Consider the following 14,473-nt stretch of genomic DNA (forward strand, 5'->3'; position numbering starts at 1 on the left):
CTTGCACATCATCCAAGTCACTCTTCTCTTCTACTTCTTTGTATGCAAACTCAATAGCAACACCAATGGCATGATCAAGAGCTTATCCTGCACCCACGATATCAGCTTTACAACCATCATTGTAATCAACTCCTATTTGATACACACACTCGTTCGTGCTTTCTGTAACAAAGGCTCAAAAAGCTCAGCACATCTTTTCTAGGTGCCGCTCAAGCTCCACTAGGTCAGTTGTGTCCATTGCCTTGGTGTGATATGGGCTTTACATTACAAAATGATAGAGCTTTATCTTAGGCTCGTGCCACACACGAGCGATCGGAAATGGAGGGGGAGAGGAGGGAAGGAGGGGGCGGTGGGGAGGCTGGCATGCAAGCAGTCAAAGAGGAGGGTAATGAAGCACGCGGGGGGGGGGGGGGGTGGGGTGGGTTCTATCGTGCCTACCTCGTCTGCTACCGTCTGCGACCAACTACTGTGAATAGTGGGGAGGGAGGGACGGGCCTAGGCAACCTTGCCAGAGGTACAACATGATCGTGCCTGCATCAAATGCAACCGAGAGCTCCTTTTGCCTATATCACGTGCCACAAATAGCCTCACTTCACTCCCAACTCTTGCAAGCCTTATCTGCAATCATCGCAAGGGGAACAAATGAAGGGGGGAGAGAGAGAGAGAGAGAGAGAGAGAGAGAGAGAGAGAGAGAGAGAGAGAGAGAGAGAGAGAGAGAGAGAGAGAGAGAGAGAGAGAGAGATAGATTCCATGCGTGCTTTGAAAGGAAGGAGAGAGAGAGACAGAATTGTGTGAGACTCCTATTTGCCTGCTCCCTACCTGGCTCGTGCCCACGTATCTTCTTCTCCCTTCGTCCACTTGACTGGCTCCCCGCTATCTCTGTGAAGCCTTCCCCTTTTCCATTAGGTGGCATCTACTTAGATACCCATTAACAATCTACTTTCCAAATTGACCACACATACGACATACTTGAATACCCATACTAATAAAGATCAGTTATGGCTGTTGTACTTGGTAGATATACTTGCTCTTCTATTCAATGTTCAGGAAAGATGTGTGTTAGCTTAATATCGTGCCGTTTTCAATTTCAAAAAGTCCAGTTAAGGGCAAGGGGAAAAGGAGAAATTTCGCCTCAAAATAGAGAAAAATAGTGTAAAAATCCAAGAAAAACCTAATTTTCTAAAATCTCCTCTTGAAAAATTTAAGGAAATAAATTTTGTATGTTTGGAAAAATGATTTTTCCCAAACATTGAAAGTTCTATTGAATAGAGATCAATTGTACAGGCTCATTTGGTGTTTACCTTAAACTTGGTAGGCCTCGTGACTTTGTCACTTGTTCCCTAGGCACTAGTAAGGCCTCTGTCAGACGCAGGCGCCAGACAGGGCCCAAAAATCCCTGCTTGGGCGCTTTGGCTATCACACACAACGGAGGCTCTCTCCTTTCAAACGTCTACATCAGCAAATTAGTTGGTTCCACTTTTGCTTCTCCAGGCACGCGCAAGAATTTGTCGCCTATCTTCACAGGTCACGCCCTTTTTGCTCTTCATGTCCGCTACTGGGCGAAGATGACCAAGGAATCTAGGCCGGGCGATCATTCGTTGCAATGGACGCACACAGTAGCCAATACCTTTTTTCCATGTCAATTGCACACACATACGGACGAACGTGTGTGACACAGGGCCTAACTGAGTTCCAATTTCCAAAAGCACGGCCCCCAACTTTCCAATTCATTAAAGAGTGAACAGATGGGGTGCTGCTCCATTTCCAATTTCCAAGGAAAGGAAGAGAGAAAGACTGAGCTGGAGCCTAAGAGGCTAGAGCTAGAGCAAGGACTCAGGAGTAAATTGTTGAATGCCCATTCCTTCGGACGAGCGATTGCAACAGCCTAAGAGGGGGGGAGATGGCAAGCACAACAGTAGCCATGGCTCGCATTGTGTCACCCACCACTCCTGCCTTGAACTTCACCACCAAGGTCTCCACCTCTGGCGCCCTCCTTCAAGCCCGCTATGCTACCCATCCGCGCCAACAGCTCTTCCCAACCCGCCTGTCCGTGCTCCCACCGTGCCCTCCTCTTTCTTCTCGCAACCGCCACCCCTGCTGCCATCTTCGCCAAGGAGGTGCTACCATCATCAAGGTGGAAGGTCCCCCTCCTCCCTCCAGTGGCCTGCCTGGTACCGATAATTCCGAGCAAGCCCGAGACACGGACCTTCCATTGAAGGAGATTCCAACCACCTGACAGGGCACAATGCCTGACGAGCTGGGAAGCAGTAGTTCTCTAGAATCGTTGGATGTCAGCCGCAACAACTTGTCTGGTCCGATGCCAGAATTCTTGTCTGCATGGTTTAATCGGAAAAGCCTTGTGCTCTCCCCAAATACTTTCAATGGCAGTCTTCCTAATCTGTTGGTGAAGCTCGTCAATCTTCAAGTCCTCGACCTAGCAGAAAACAATTTATCGGGTAACATTCCTTTCTTTTTAGGCTCATTCGGCTCATTAAGAGTGCTAAATTTGACTGGGAACCACTTCACGGGTGGGATACCCTCATCTCTGGGGAAGATCTTGGCCTTGCAAGTTCTGGATCTAAGAGGGAAAAAGCTTTTGGGCCCATTCTGGTCGATCTTGCCGGTTTGCCAAACTTGCAAGTTCTTGCTCTTGCTGGTAACTCTCTCACAGGTTCTGTCCCTTCAGCTCTCAACAGCCTTTCTACAGCCCAGGTTTTTGATTTCCAGCTACAAAAGCTGATGGTTCTCTCCTTATCAGACAACCACTTGTATGGCGGCATTCCCTCAGATATTGGTAATTGCTCCCACTTAATGGTTTTTGAGGCCATAAACAATGGGCTAAATGGATCGATACCAACAGAGATGGGCATGTTGGTGAAGCTACAGAAGTTGGACATAGGCATGAACAACCTTGCAGGTTATATAGCCTTGTTAAAATTGGACCTTGATTCCAACCACCTGACGGGGCACATACGCTCACAATGGAAAGCCATCACCTTGCAAGCGAAGCGATGCATGACTTGTGGTCGTGCTTGTGATGGCCATAGCAATCTAGGGATGGGCCAAGATGCATGACTGCTATTTGCTCCGCATACAAATGCCAGACTAAGCTCATTAGGATCAAGTTGGGCTGGCACTCGAAACGGATGAGGATGGCGACATGATGCATGAAGATGTTTGCACTTGCCACCCCTTATCTGAAATTGGAATCTCTAAACAAATCAATGGTTTTTATTTTTTGAAGCCATTAGGAATACATATCAACTAGGTGGTACTAGCTGCAAGATAATTGAAAAATCTCCAGAATCTTCGAAAATGCTCTCCCAGGTGAGTATGCAAGTCCTTGGAGATGTCCTACACAGGTTCTTGGAGATGTCTTGGTGGTGTTAAGCAAAAGAGAATGAAAGCAAAGGTAGAGACTGATCGTAGGTGTCGGGGAGGAGAATACGTCACCATGGAGTATAGAGCGAGCAGCGAGGCTAGGCGCGACAGGCTCAGAGAGTCGGGTAGAGATGGCATAGAACGAATGTTTTTTTTTTAATAACAAACAAAGCGTCTTTACATTCTAGGCGCTTCGATGCAGTGGTTAGTCAGTATGATTTGTTTATGAGAATTCCAGAGTTCGATTCGCATGTTAGTTTTGCTTGGAAGGTGCGTTGCAAAGGTGAGGCAAAGAACTATTATATAACTGATTTTAGGAAAGGAGACATAGGTTAGGTACAATATAATGGTTAAGATAATCATATGAGCATGTTTAGCTCTCCTCAGGTTACAAATTCTATAGTCTCAATTTGTCACATTGTCATATGGCTTGATCAGGTGTGCCATCTTGAGCTATCGATTTTTACCTTCACTTCTTCTACCTATGCATATGGCTTGATCGGGTTTCTTGAGCTATCCATTCTTACCGAATGTGTAGTTGTGTCTCTTTTTACGATAAAAAGCGTTAAAGTTTTTAAGACTGTTAGTTTTTTTCCCATGTAGTTATAAATTCTATAGTCTCAATTTGTCACACGGTCATATGGCTTGACTGGGTGTGCCATCTTGAGCTATCGATTTTTACCTTCAGTTCTTCTACTTAGGCATATGGCTTGATTGGGTCTCTTGAGCTATCCATTCTTACCAAATGTGTAGTTGTGCTTTTTTTAACAATAAAAAGCGTTAAAGTTTTTAAAAATGTTAGTCTTTTTTCCATGTAGTGATAAATTATATAGTCTCAATTTGTCACATGGTCATATGGCTTGACCGGGTGTACCATCTCGAGCTATCAATTTTTACCTTCAGTTCTTCTACCTATGCATATGGCTTGACCGGGTCTCTTGAGCTATCCATTCTTACCAAACGTGTAGTTGTGTCTCTTTTTACGATAAAAAGCGTTAAATTTTTTAAGACTGTTAGTTTTTTTTTTCCATGTAGTTTTAAATTCTATGGTCTCAATTTCCTACATAGTCATATGGCTTCATTGAGTCTGTTATCTTGAGCTATAGTTTCTTGTTAAGACATGTCTAGCATACCTTGGGTCTATGTGTCACACATACACAATGTCTTTATTTTGTATATAATTACAAATGTAGTCTCAATTTGTTACATGGTTATATGACTTGATCGGGTGTGCCATCTTGAGCTATCGATTTTCACCTTCAGTTCTTTTAGCTTTCAAAGTGAAATATGGTATACCAATGTGTCACATTAGGTTAATGCAGAAGCTTTGATGTGATAGTTTGAAATAGAATCGAATATATATATATATATATATATAGTTTGACTTGAATGCTTTTTTTTTTTAATAGGATATCTATATAGTCATTATGGCAGAGGGTAAGAAAAAGGCATTTCTTCAGAACTCTTTGTAAGGTGATTAGTGAATTGCCGAAGAAGCAGTTAAAAGTATCATGCAAAATGAGACGCTCATGGACAAAATGCTTGAAAAAGCAATTGTAAGTACGGTCTTCAAGCAATTGTAAGTGCGGGCTAATCTTGGATTCATCTAGGTATACTTTTATGTTTTCATTTTGTGTTTGTTTTTTCCATGATTGCCTATCGATGTGGACATGACCTTTTGGTAATTGTGTGATTAGACTATGTGATTGAAGGTTTCTTATGTACTATGATATGCAAGTCATAATACCACTTTGAAGTTAGATTACTTTGACTCTATTGAAAATGTGTTTGATTTTAATTTGTAAGATAATCCTTAAATCCCACGTGGGAGCCCAAGATGAGGTGGACAGTTTTTTTGGAAAAAAAAAATATGTGATGAAAATCTCATGTGGGAGCCCAAAAACAGGGTGTACTGATTTTTTTTGAGAAAGAGGTCTCATTACAAAGGAGGCTCTAGCGAAATTTTTAAGATTTATATTTTATGTACAAACTCAAAATTAAATACAGATGGTGCTTTTTAAAGTGCATTTTGCTTAAGCATAGACGTGCATTCATATCACATATAAATTTTGTTTTTGTTCAAAAAGATTAATATTTTAACGAGTTGTTTTGTATGCGTTTTGATTTGATGAGTGAAGTTTTTCATGGTTGTTTAAGAGTGCATTATTTGTTATTTAGAGAACAATCCATTTCATATGTGTGTCTTAAATCTTATGTGAGAAGCTTAATAAGTAGGTGGCTATTATCATATGTTTTGAGATTGAGATCTGTATCAGTTTAATAGGCAAATGTTATTCATTTTTTGATAAATTACATTGAAACAATTGGTTTATTTTAATTTAGTATTCATTATATTTGTTGTTTTTCATGGTTTTTTCTCTTAACATCAATTGCAATGAAAACATAATACAATGTACATTTTTGTTCATTTGTAGTTCAACATGTATTTTTGCAAAAGCATGTGCTTCTAAAATTGTTATGTTACTAGTATACATAAAATAGTGAGTCATTACATTCCGTACGAAATCCGTATGAGGGGGGATGGCTCATTGTGAGAACGTTCGTATCTTGTGCGTATGTTAGGGGGTAGGTTAGCATGTAAGATACCGTACATAGGGGGGTTTCTCTAATTTTGATGCACACAGGTGACATCCTCCCATTACTAATAGTGAATCCCCCGGGGGTAAACTATGTAGGTTGAATTGTGGAAACCCATACGTCTTGTGGGTGATATATGATTTTAAGGGGGAGTTTTAAAGTCGTTTTTGATGAAGGGGAAAGCTTTGTTCTCAAGAGCATTGGTAGGCCACGTTTGTAATTCCGTGCCTAAACAGGTTTTCCTTCTTTGTGGAATAGTCTCTTGGGTGGGCAACAACCAATAAATTCCGAAAGGGACTACTCTTGTTGGATTAGTAGTGTTTTGAAGGAGTTTTCCAAATCTTTTGGTTTTCTTTTTGTGCTCTTTCAATGCTCTTGGGTGACATCATTATAGAGGTGTTTCAGTTTGCGTGTTTCCCAACAGTGTTTTGGTGCCCGCCACCGAGGAATCACTTAAAGTTACCTTCAGTTTACAGGTTTTGGAAGACATGGAGTTTAATTTTTCGGAGTTTAATGGGAAATAGAATGAAAGTTACAAAGGTTTCATTGAGAGAATGGAGTTTGCTTGCCTTCTTGCTTTGCTGACAAGCAAGACCAGCGTTGGTGCTGTAAATCTTTTACTTTTGTTTGAAGGGAGCTTCTAGAGAATGGTTGGAAGGCTATAAAAAGGAGCTACAATCAGCCCAATCTCCTCAATTTATGACTTATGAAATGGTAAGGCATGCTTTTCTTACACACATTCAAGAGGTGGAAGATCCCTAAAAGGTATGGGAGTCTATTCAAGGCTTGGTATAGGGTGAAGGCCAGACCATAGAAGACTTTGTGAAATCATTCGATGCGTTATGGACAAAGTGGTGTACATCTTTGGGAGCTGAAATTACTCTAGCCATGTTGAAGAAGTATAGGTTTCTTAGTAACCTACACTTGAAGGTAGAGCTTAAGCAGCCAAGGACCTTTGATGAGGCAGTTGAAATTGCAAAAAATAAAGAGTGGAAAGCAAAGCGTCTTCATCAACTTGGAATCAATGTTGAGCCAAAGGTTGAAGTGAAAGTGGTAAAGCAACCAGGGGTCCTCATCAGGGAGCCACATTATGATCAACAAGATTCTCATGATGTGAATGCTTTTTGTAAGTAGATGCAAGAGGTTGTAGGTCTTATGAAGAATCTTAGTGTGCATATGATGGGAGGTGGAAGAGGTCAAAGCTATGGATATGGACGTGGGTATGGAAGCAATGAGGGTTTTACAGGTGGTAGAGGAAGAGGCATGGCTGAAATAGGGGATATGTTTCAAGGTTACAATTGTGGTGAATGGGATCATAAAATCCCTCAATGTGACAAGCCAAAGAGAATGGGTGGTGACATTTTTCCTCTTTCTCCACGAATTCCTTCTCGAGCTCAAGATAATGGTATTGAGATTAAAGGGGAAGCAGGGCCAAGCGGTTTGACAATTGAAAAGAAGGGCAAAACAAAAGTGGTAAGCATAATCCATTTGGAGAAAAACGAGGATGATTTGGGAGCTATGGTCATGCCTGTAGGTAAGAGGGTTACAAGAGATCATGACATGAGATTAAAGGGGAAGCAGGGCCAAGCGGTTTGACAATTGAAGAGAAGGGAAAAACAAAAGTGGTAAGCATAATCCATTTGGAGAAAAACGACGATAATTTGGGAGTTATGGTCATGCCTGTAGGTAAGAGGGTTACAAGACATCATGACATGAGTGATGCAAGTCCTAGCCATAAAATAGGGAAACAGGTTGAAGCAGGTACAAGTAAAGAGAAGAAGAGAAAACCCAGGCAACATTACAATGCATCTGACTTTCATTTGGGGGAATGGTAACCAAATTATAACTTTAGGGATGATTTTGTGGGTAGAAAGGCTGATGTTACCTTTGGGAAACTCATGGAGATGTGTCCCAAGTTAAAGAGGCATTGGAAGCATGTACTCAACCCCATGAAGAAGGAGCCTGGTCAGTGAGAGTCCTATCTTTGAATGAGCTACCTGATATATTCCCTACTATGGATGCATGGCATAAGATGAAATGCATTAGAGAGGCTTATATTGATGGAGGTGCACAGGTATTTGTTATTACTCAAGCTTGTGTATCAAAGTTGGGACTCAACATGGTGAAGAATTCAGGTTTTGGCATAAATATTGCCAACCAATCAAGGGTGAGGTGCTTGGGATTTATAAATGACTTGGAGGTGTATGTATTTGATGTTAAAGGGTTGGTCCATTGCCATGTTATGCCTGTAGGTATTGATGCTTTCCCTCTCATCCTTGGAAGACCATAGTTACAGGCAACCAAAGCTGTACATGATTGGGGACATGGTACCATCACTCTCTACAATAGAAGGGGTGACAAGAGGAGATTTGAAATGGCTAGGAATAAATCTTTGGATGTTTATTTTTTTGATGAGAAAAGTGATACAGAAGAGTACTCAAGTGAAGAAGAAGACAATGGGGATGATGGCAGTGAAGTGGAAGATAGTAGCGATAGTGATCTAGATGTTTCCTCCTTGTTTCTTCCAGAGCGTGATGAGAAACAAAGATTTCTTGGCCTTATGAAGAATGAGTATATCTCTGGTCCTTATGAGCAAATTGAAGAGCTGATGCAACCCAAAGTTCAACCTAACGTCAAACAAGAGCTGATACAAGGTATGTTGTCTTCCGAGTTGACTAGTCATGAGAAGGGTGAATACCTACATATGATACAACAATTTCCCCATTTAATCATCACTCCTTATAAGGAAATAAGAGGCTTTAAGGGAGAGTAAATTCACATTCCAATCAAGGATGGAGCTTAGCCCGTATGCCAAAAGCTAAGGAGAATGGGACAGGTACAACTTAATGCTTTAAAGGAAGAGGTAGACAAGCTTCTTGAAGGAGGTTTCATATGTTCTGTGAGTACTGCAGAATGGGTGAGTCCTTTTGTTGTCACACCCAAGAAGGATGGGAAGTGGAGGGTATGTGATGATTTTAAGCCTCTAAATGCATCCATGAAGAGGGATCCATACCCTCCCTCTTCCTTTCATAGATGACATACTTGATTCTATTGCAGAGCATGAGAGGTATAGTGTATGTGATGGATTCTCTGGATATTTTCAGCTCACCTTGGCTTTAGAAGATCAAAATAATACCACATTTATCAATCCATGGGGATGCTTTTGTTATTGTGTGCTTCCTTTTGGTCTTATAAATGGCTCTGCGTGGTATCAAAAGCGCGTCAATAAGGTGTTCTCTCCCTTTCTTGGCAAGTTTGTGAAGGATCTTATTGATGAATTTTGTGTTTATAGCTCTAGAAAGGATCATTGTGTAAATCTTGGGATGGCATTGAAGCAATATGAAGAAAGTAGAGTTCAACTCAACCCAAAGAAGTATCATCTTGCTCAACCAAGAGTGAAGTTTTTGGGGCATATGATCTCAGAGAATGGGATTGAAGCGAATCCTGACAAAGGGAAGGCTTTGGTGCTCCTCCCATCACCTAAGGATACAAACCAACTTGCTACTTTCATTCAAAAGGTGAAGTCTTCTTTATCCTCTATAACAAGTAGCAAGGTTGGATCCTCTACAATGTAAAAATGAATGTGAAGAGGTTTTTCAAGGTATCAAAGAGGTTCTTGGTTCTCTTCCTACTATGCAAACTCCTATTTGGGATAAGGAGTTTTATGTGAATCCATTAGTAGGCGAGGATGCTATTGGAGCTATGATTCTTCAAAGAGATAACAACTTACACTACATGAAGCCTATCTATTGTGCTAGCAGGGTGAAGCTAGAGGTGGAAAGAGGCTATACCGAGGTTGAGTTTATCATGGTGATTGTGATTTATGCATGTAGAAGGTTTATGCACTATCTTCTCCCTAAGCCATCCACATTCCTCACTACCTACACTCTTCTACCCCAATTGGTGAATAGCCCTACTTTGTCAAATATGCTCATGAAGTGGATTGTGGAGTTACAAGAATTCCAATTCTCTTTTCTTGTTGAGGAGAGTACAAGGGCTACATTTGCTGATTTGCTTACTTATAAGGAAATCCCTCTTCTTCTTAAGGAGAACGCGGTGAAGAAGCAACACATGGAAGCTCGTGACATAGACAATGGAATCTTTAGAGAGGGATAAAGAGTTTCCACAAATAGGTATGCTTCCATCATATTTGGAGAAGTCAAAAAAGTATGTCTTCCTACACCGTGCCAAAAGGTATGTGCTACTTGGTGATGCCTTGTATATGAAGGGGGTTGATCTTGTGATGCAAAAAGTTTCTTGGAAAGAGTAAATTTACAAAATTTTAAAGGATGATCATGAGGGTTCTTGTGGTGGTCACTTTGCTTCAAAGATCACTTTGCATAAAGTCTTGCAGGAGGGGTATGTGTGGCCAAGCGTTCAACGTGATGTTCGTCATTGGTGCAAGTTTTGTAAAGAGTGTCAAAGCATGGAGAATAGGGTTATCAAATCAAAAATTAGAGGCACCATTGTGGCTTATGATGTGCTTGAGAAGTGGGGTATTGATGCAATAGGTCATCTACCTATGATAGCTAGAGGCAAATGTTACATACTTACTATTGTTGACTATCTATCTAGGTGGGCCGAATCCAAAGTTTTTAAGCACATCATGAGAATATACGTTTCATTATTTATATATGAAGATATTTGTTGAAAATGTGGCATGCCATTGGAGTTACGTTCTGACAAGGGTCCAGGTTTCAAGGGAGACTTAGTGGATTATCTATGTGATGTTGTGCATCGCAAGTTTACTACTCCATATTATCTCCAATGTAGTGGCATGAATGAAAGGTTTAACGGAGAGATCATAAGGTTTCTTACAAAGATGACAAGAAACAATGTGAAGACTTGGGATTGAGAGCTACCTTGTGCTCTATGGGCTAACAGGACTTTCATCGAATCAGATACTGGTTTCTCTCCCTTCCATCTAGTTTTTGGCAAAGAGGCTTTACTTCCTATTGAGGTAGAGATTCTAGCTTTGAAGATGATGCTAAAGCTTGAAGAAGATCCCAATGAAGTATTCAAGGAAAGGCTTCTAAATTTGCAATGTGTACAGTTGGATAGGTTGTTGGCTTTTGAGCATTATGAGCAGGTCTTGAAAGCAAAGGCAAATGAGAAGGTGAAGGACAAGGACATCACGAAGGGTGACATGGTGCTTCGTTACAATAGTAAGCTTGATAGAACTTTTCAAAACAGAATCAAATCAAGTGGCAAGGTCCTTTCGTGGTCTTAAATAGGTTTCCAAATGGCACATATCAGCTTGTTGACTTGGATGGTACCCCACATAAAACACGTGTGAACGGCTACATGTTGAAGAAGTATATTTCAAGATTGATGACTGTGATTGAGGATGAGACTTATTTTTATGAATTTTATGACCATGGGTCTAATGATGAAGATCAAGTGAAGACTCCCTCAAGTGGTTTACAGGATCTCTTTTGTGCTACTGATCATGAATGATCTAGCAGTCTGGGGTGTGGCAAACTATGTTGGGCGCATTTCTGACACCTCGTTTTTTGTAAATTTGTACATACGGACATGACGCCCGATGTCAAAAGTGTGTGTGCGCTTTGTTTTTGTGGGGTTTTTAGCTTGATTTAGCAAGCACATGTACATGCACTGCAAGTCGTTAGTCTAGTGACAACTGTCAAGCTACTGTAAGTGTCAGTGAGTGAGTTTTTTGAACGAAGACTTGTATATAACTAAAAATCATGTAAAAACTAAAAATAGTTCAGTCGAATATCAAAAAATGGTAGGTCTTAGCTCGTTCTGCCTTCTTGATGCTTTTGGATGCAGTTTTTTGCCCTCGACTAGCTCTCTCTACACCTAGTCTTCCTATTACAACATCCTGTTCGCGTTGGTTTTGCACATAGTTGTGTGTGGGTTTGATTTGAAGGCTTTCAGGACTTTTGTTACAGAGTTTGCAAAGATTTTTTGAAGTTTGAAATCATGTCTTTTGAAGTTGGGGTTTTGGAGTTGTGGTTTGTTTTCTACAACCTACAGTGCATGGCATCTTTGAGACAAAACTATGTAGGTTGAATTGTGGAAACCCATACGTCTTGTGGGTGATGTAGGCTTTGAAGGGAGAGTTTTAAAGTGGTTTTTTATGAAGGGGAAAGATTTGATTTCAAGAACATTGGTAGGCGACGTCCGTTATTCTATGCCTAAATAGGTTTCTTCCTTCTTTGTGGCATAGTCTTTTGGGTGGGCGACGGCCAGTAGATTCCCAAGGGGACTACTCTTGTTGGATTAGTGGTGTTTCAAAGGAGTTTCCCAAATCTTTTGGTGCTCTTTTTGTGCTCTTTCAACACTCTTGGGTGACATTTCTATAGAGGTGTTTCAGTTTGCTTGTTTCCCAACAACGTACTTGGCCAGCTCTTCAGATAATCTCGCACAAAATTTTTGCTTTTCTCGGCAAAGTCTCTCTTTTGAAAGGGAGTAACCTGGAGATGTGAATCTTGAAACTTTTCCACCTATTTGTGGATAGACTCATGGGAGAGAAGCTTAAAAGTACGCCATTCGGTAAGCACTTTGTCCTTTGCATCACTTGCAAGGAATTGCTTCATGATGGAAACTCTTAGAGTTTTCCATGTCTTTGGGGCTTTATTGTTGTCACAAAGGCTAGCCCACCATTGATGGGAAAATTTCTGGAAGTGCATAGCTGTAACACGGGATAGCTTGGAGGACTCCATGAAGCCCTTGTATTCAAAGGCCGCATTAATTATTAGATGAAGTCCAATACTTTGTCAGTAGCATGAAAGGTGTCATCATAGGTGAGGAAAGAGATACTCTTTCCTCCCTCTTTGAACTTCTTGAGCTTTTGGGACCTTCGCCACGTAGGGTAAGATTTGTGATTTCCTTCCCTCTTGTATTCTCTAAGAGAATAGATGTAACTTTCGTCGGAAGAGGAGGAAGGTAAAGAAGAAGTAGAAGAGGGTGACCTCTTTCTTACCCTTTTCTTTCTTTGTTTCCTCTCTTCCCTTTTGGAGTGAAAAGGAGAAGGACTGTGGGTTGACCGTTTCCTCTTGGGAGGAGTTGGCCATGGTCTAGACCGCCATTTTTGTGGAGCCACATTTTCAGAGGAACTAGGGACTCGCTTCTTTCTCATTCTTTGGATTCCTCCTCTCTTATGGGAGAGAGTATTCTTTAGGGTCTCATCAAAAGGCCGCCTAAGCTCTCTCTCCTCTTGCAGAGGAAGGTAAATCCCATAAGCATGAACTTGTTGAGTAACTTCAGCTTGCAAACCAGGGTTTCTCATAGTTTGCTGCAACCTAGTAACAAGGTAATTAGCAAACATGGTGGCATCATCACTAGCACCTTCATGTGAAAAATCAAAGCTATCAATGTTCATTCTACTCTCTTGGTTATTATCATCCATGATAATTATACTTATGTAAAGAATTAATTTGTGCTTTGGTACCCTTGAAAACCTTATTTGCTACTCTTCTTTACCTTTGGAAATCACTTCTTAAGCAGCAACATAGCCATAATACTTGATTAACTTGGCATGAACAATACTTTTGCAAAAGAGAGAGTTTAGAGAACTTGATAACAATTCATGACAAGATTTATGCCCCCTCCAATACGCTTTTGTATTATAGGTTCTCCCATCAATAGAGACTTGGTACCATACTGTTTCGTGTGACCTAGGTGATGCAATGAAGATGGAAAGCTTCATGCATCACGTGAAAAAACATAGACTTGTAAAAAGCATTAACCATCCCCAGCCTTAGTCCCCAAGGCCTCAAACACCTTCAAATGTGGAGAGAGCTAGTGGGTAATAAGGATAGGGAAGAGGAAGAAGAAACATGCATAGAAGAAAGAAAGAGTTACTCACTTATCATCACTCTTCTTGCTAGCATACAAAATAGCATAGTAATGAAGATGGAGAAGATGGAAATCTTAAGCATTGGAGCATGGCTCTTGGTTGGATTTGCATTTCATAGCCAAGAGTGTTGGTGTAGGCTCTCAACTTCTCTATTATCTTGGAGAAGGAGATGTATCTCTTACACTTTGCACTTCACATAAGAAGTGTGTGTGTGTGTGTGTGTGTGTGTGTGTGTGTGTGAGAGAGAGAGAGAGAGAGAGAGAGAGAGAGATACCCCACAAGCTAGTCCCCCTCCTTGCTTTGGTCAACCCCCTCTTCTAGCACGAGCCTGCACCACCTGATTGGACTTCCTCAAGCCTGACCAATCACATGCTTAGTGCATATCAAGCAACAAGGGTAGTAGTGTTACGGGACCCTGAAGAGCGGCCCGTAAATGGGACTTAGGGGCCGCGCGCGTTCGCCAATCCTTCACCTGAACACAAGTTAGCTGACTTCACAACAAGTTGAGCAAGTATTCCAAAGGGACGCGTGAGACAAGATTTCGAGAAAACAAGCCCGTGACGGGCGCTTTGTATTGATTCAAAAAGTTGATTACAAAAAGGGATGGAGCCCCTCCGGCGCCTCTGAAGATAGGGTTAGCCTAACTCCAACCTAGTATGGGTAGATGGT

At 41.3% G+C, this 14,473-nt stretch overlaps 2 pseudogenes; both read left to right on the forward strand.

The window, feature by feature from the left end:
• Positions 1-1,897: 1,897 nt before the first annotated feature.
• On the forward strand, positions 1,898-2,236 carry LOC147442925 (oxygen-evolving enhancer protein 3-1, chloroplastic-like; annotated as a pseudogene).
• Positions 2,237-2,317: 81 nt separating this feature from the next.
• On the forward strand, positions 2,318-3,075 carry LOC147442926 (uncharacterized; annotated as a pseudogene).
• Positions 3,076-14,473: the final 11,398 nt, after the last annotated feature.

This window comes from Adiantum capillus-veneris, chromosome 14 (assembly GCF_014529385.1).
Source record: "Adiantum capillus-veneris isolate H3 chromosome 14, ASM1452938v2, whole genome shotgun sequence".
Lineage (NCBI taxonomy): Eukaryota > Viridiplantae > Streptophyta > Polypodiopsida > Polypodiales > Pteridaceae > Adiantum > Adiantum capillus-veneris.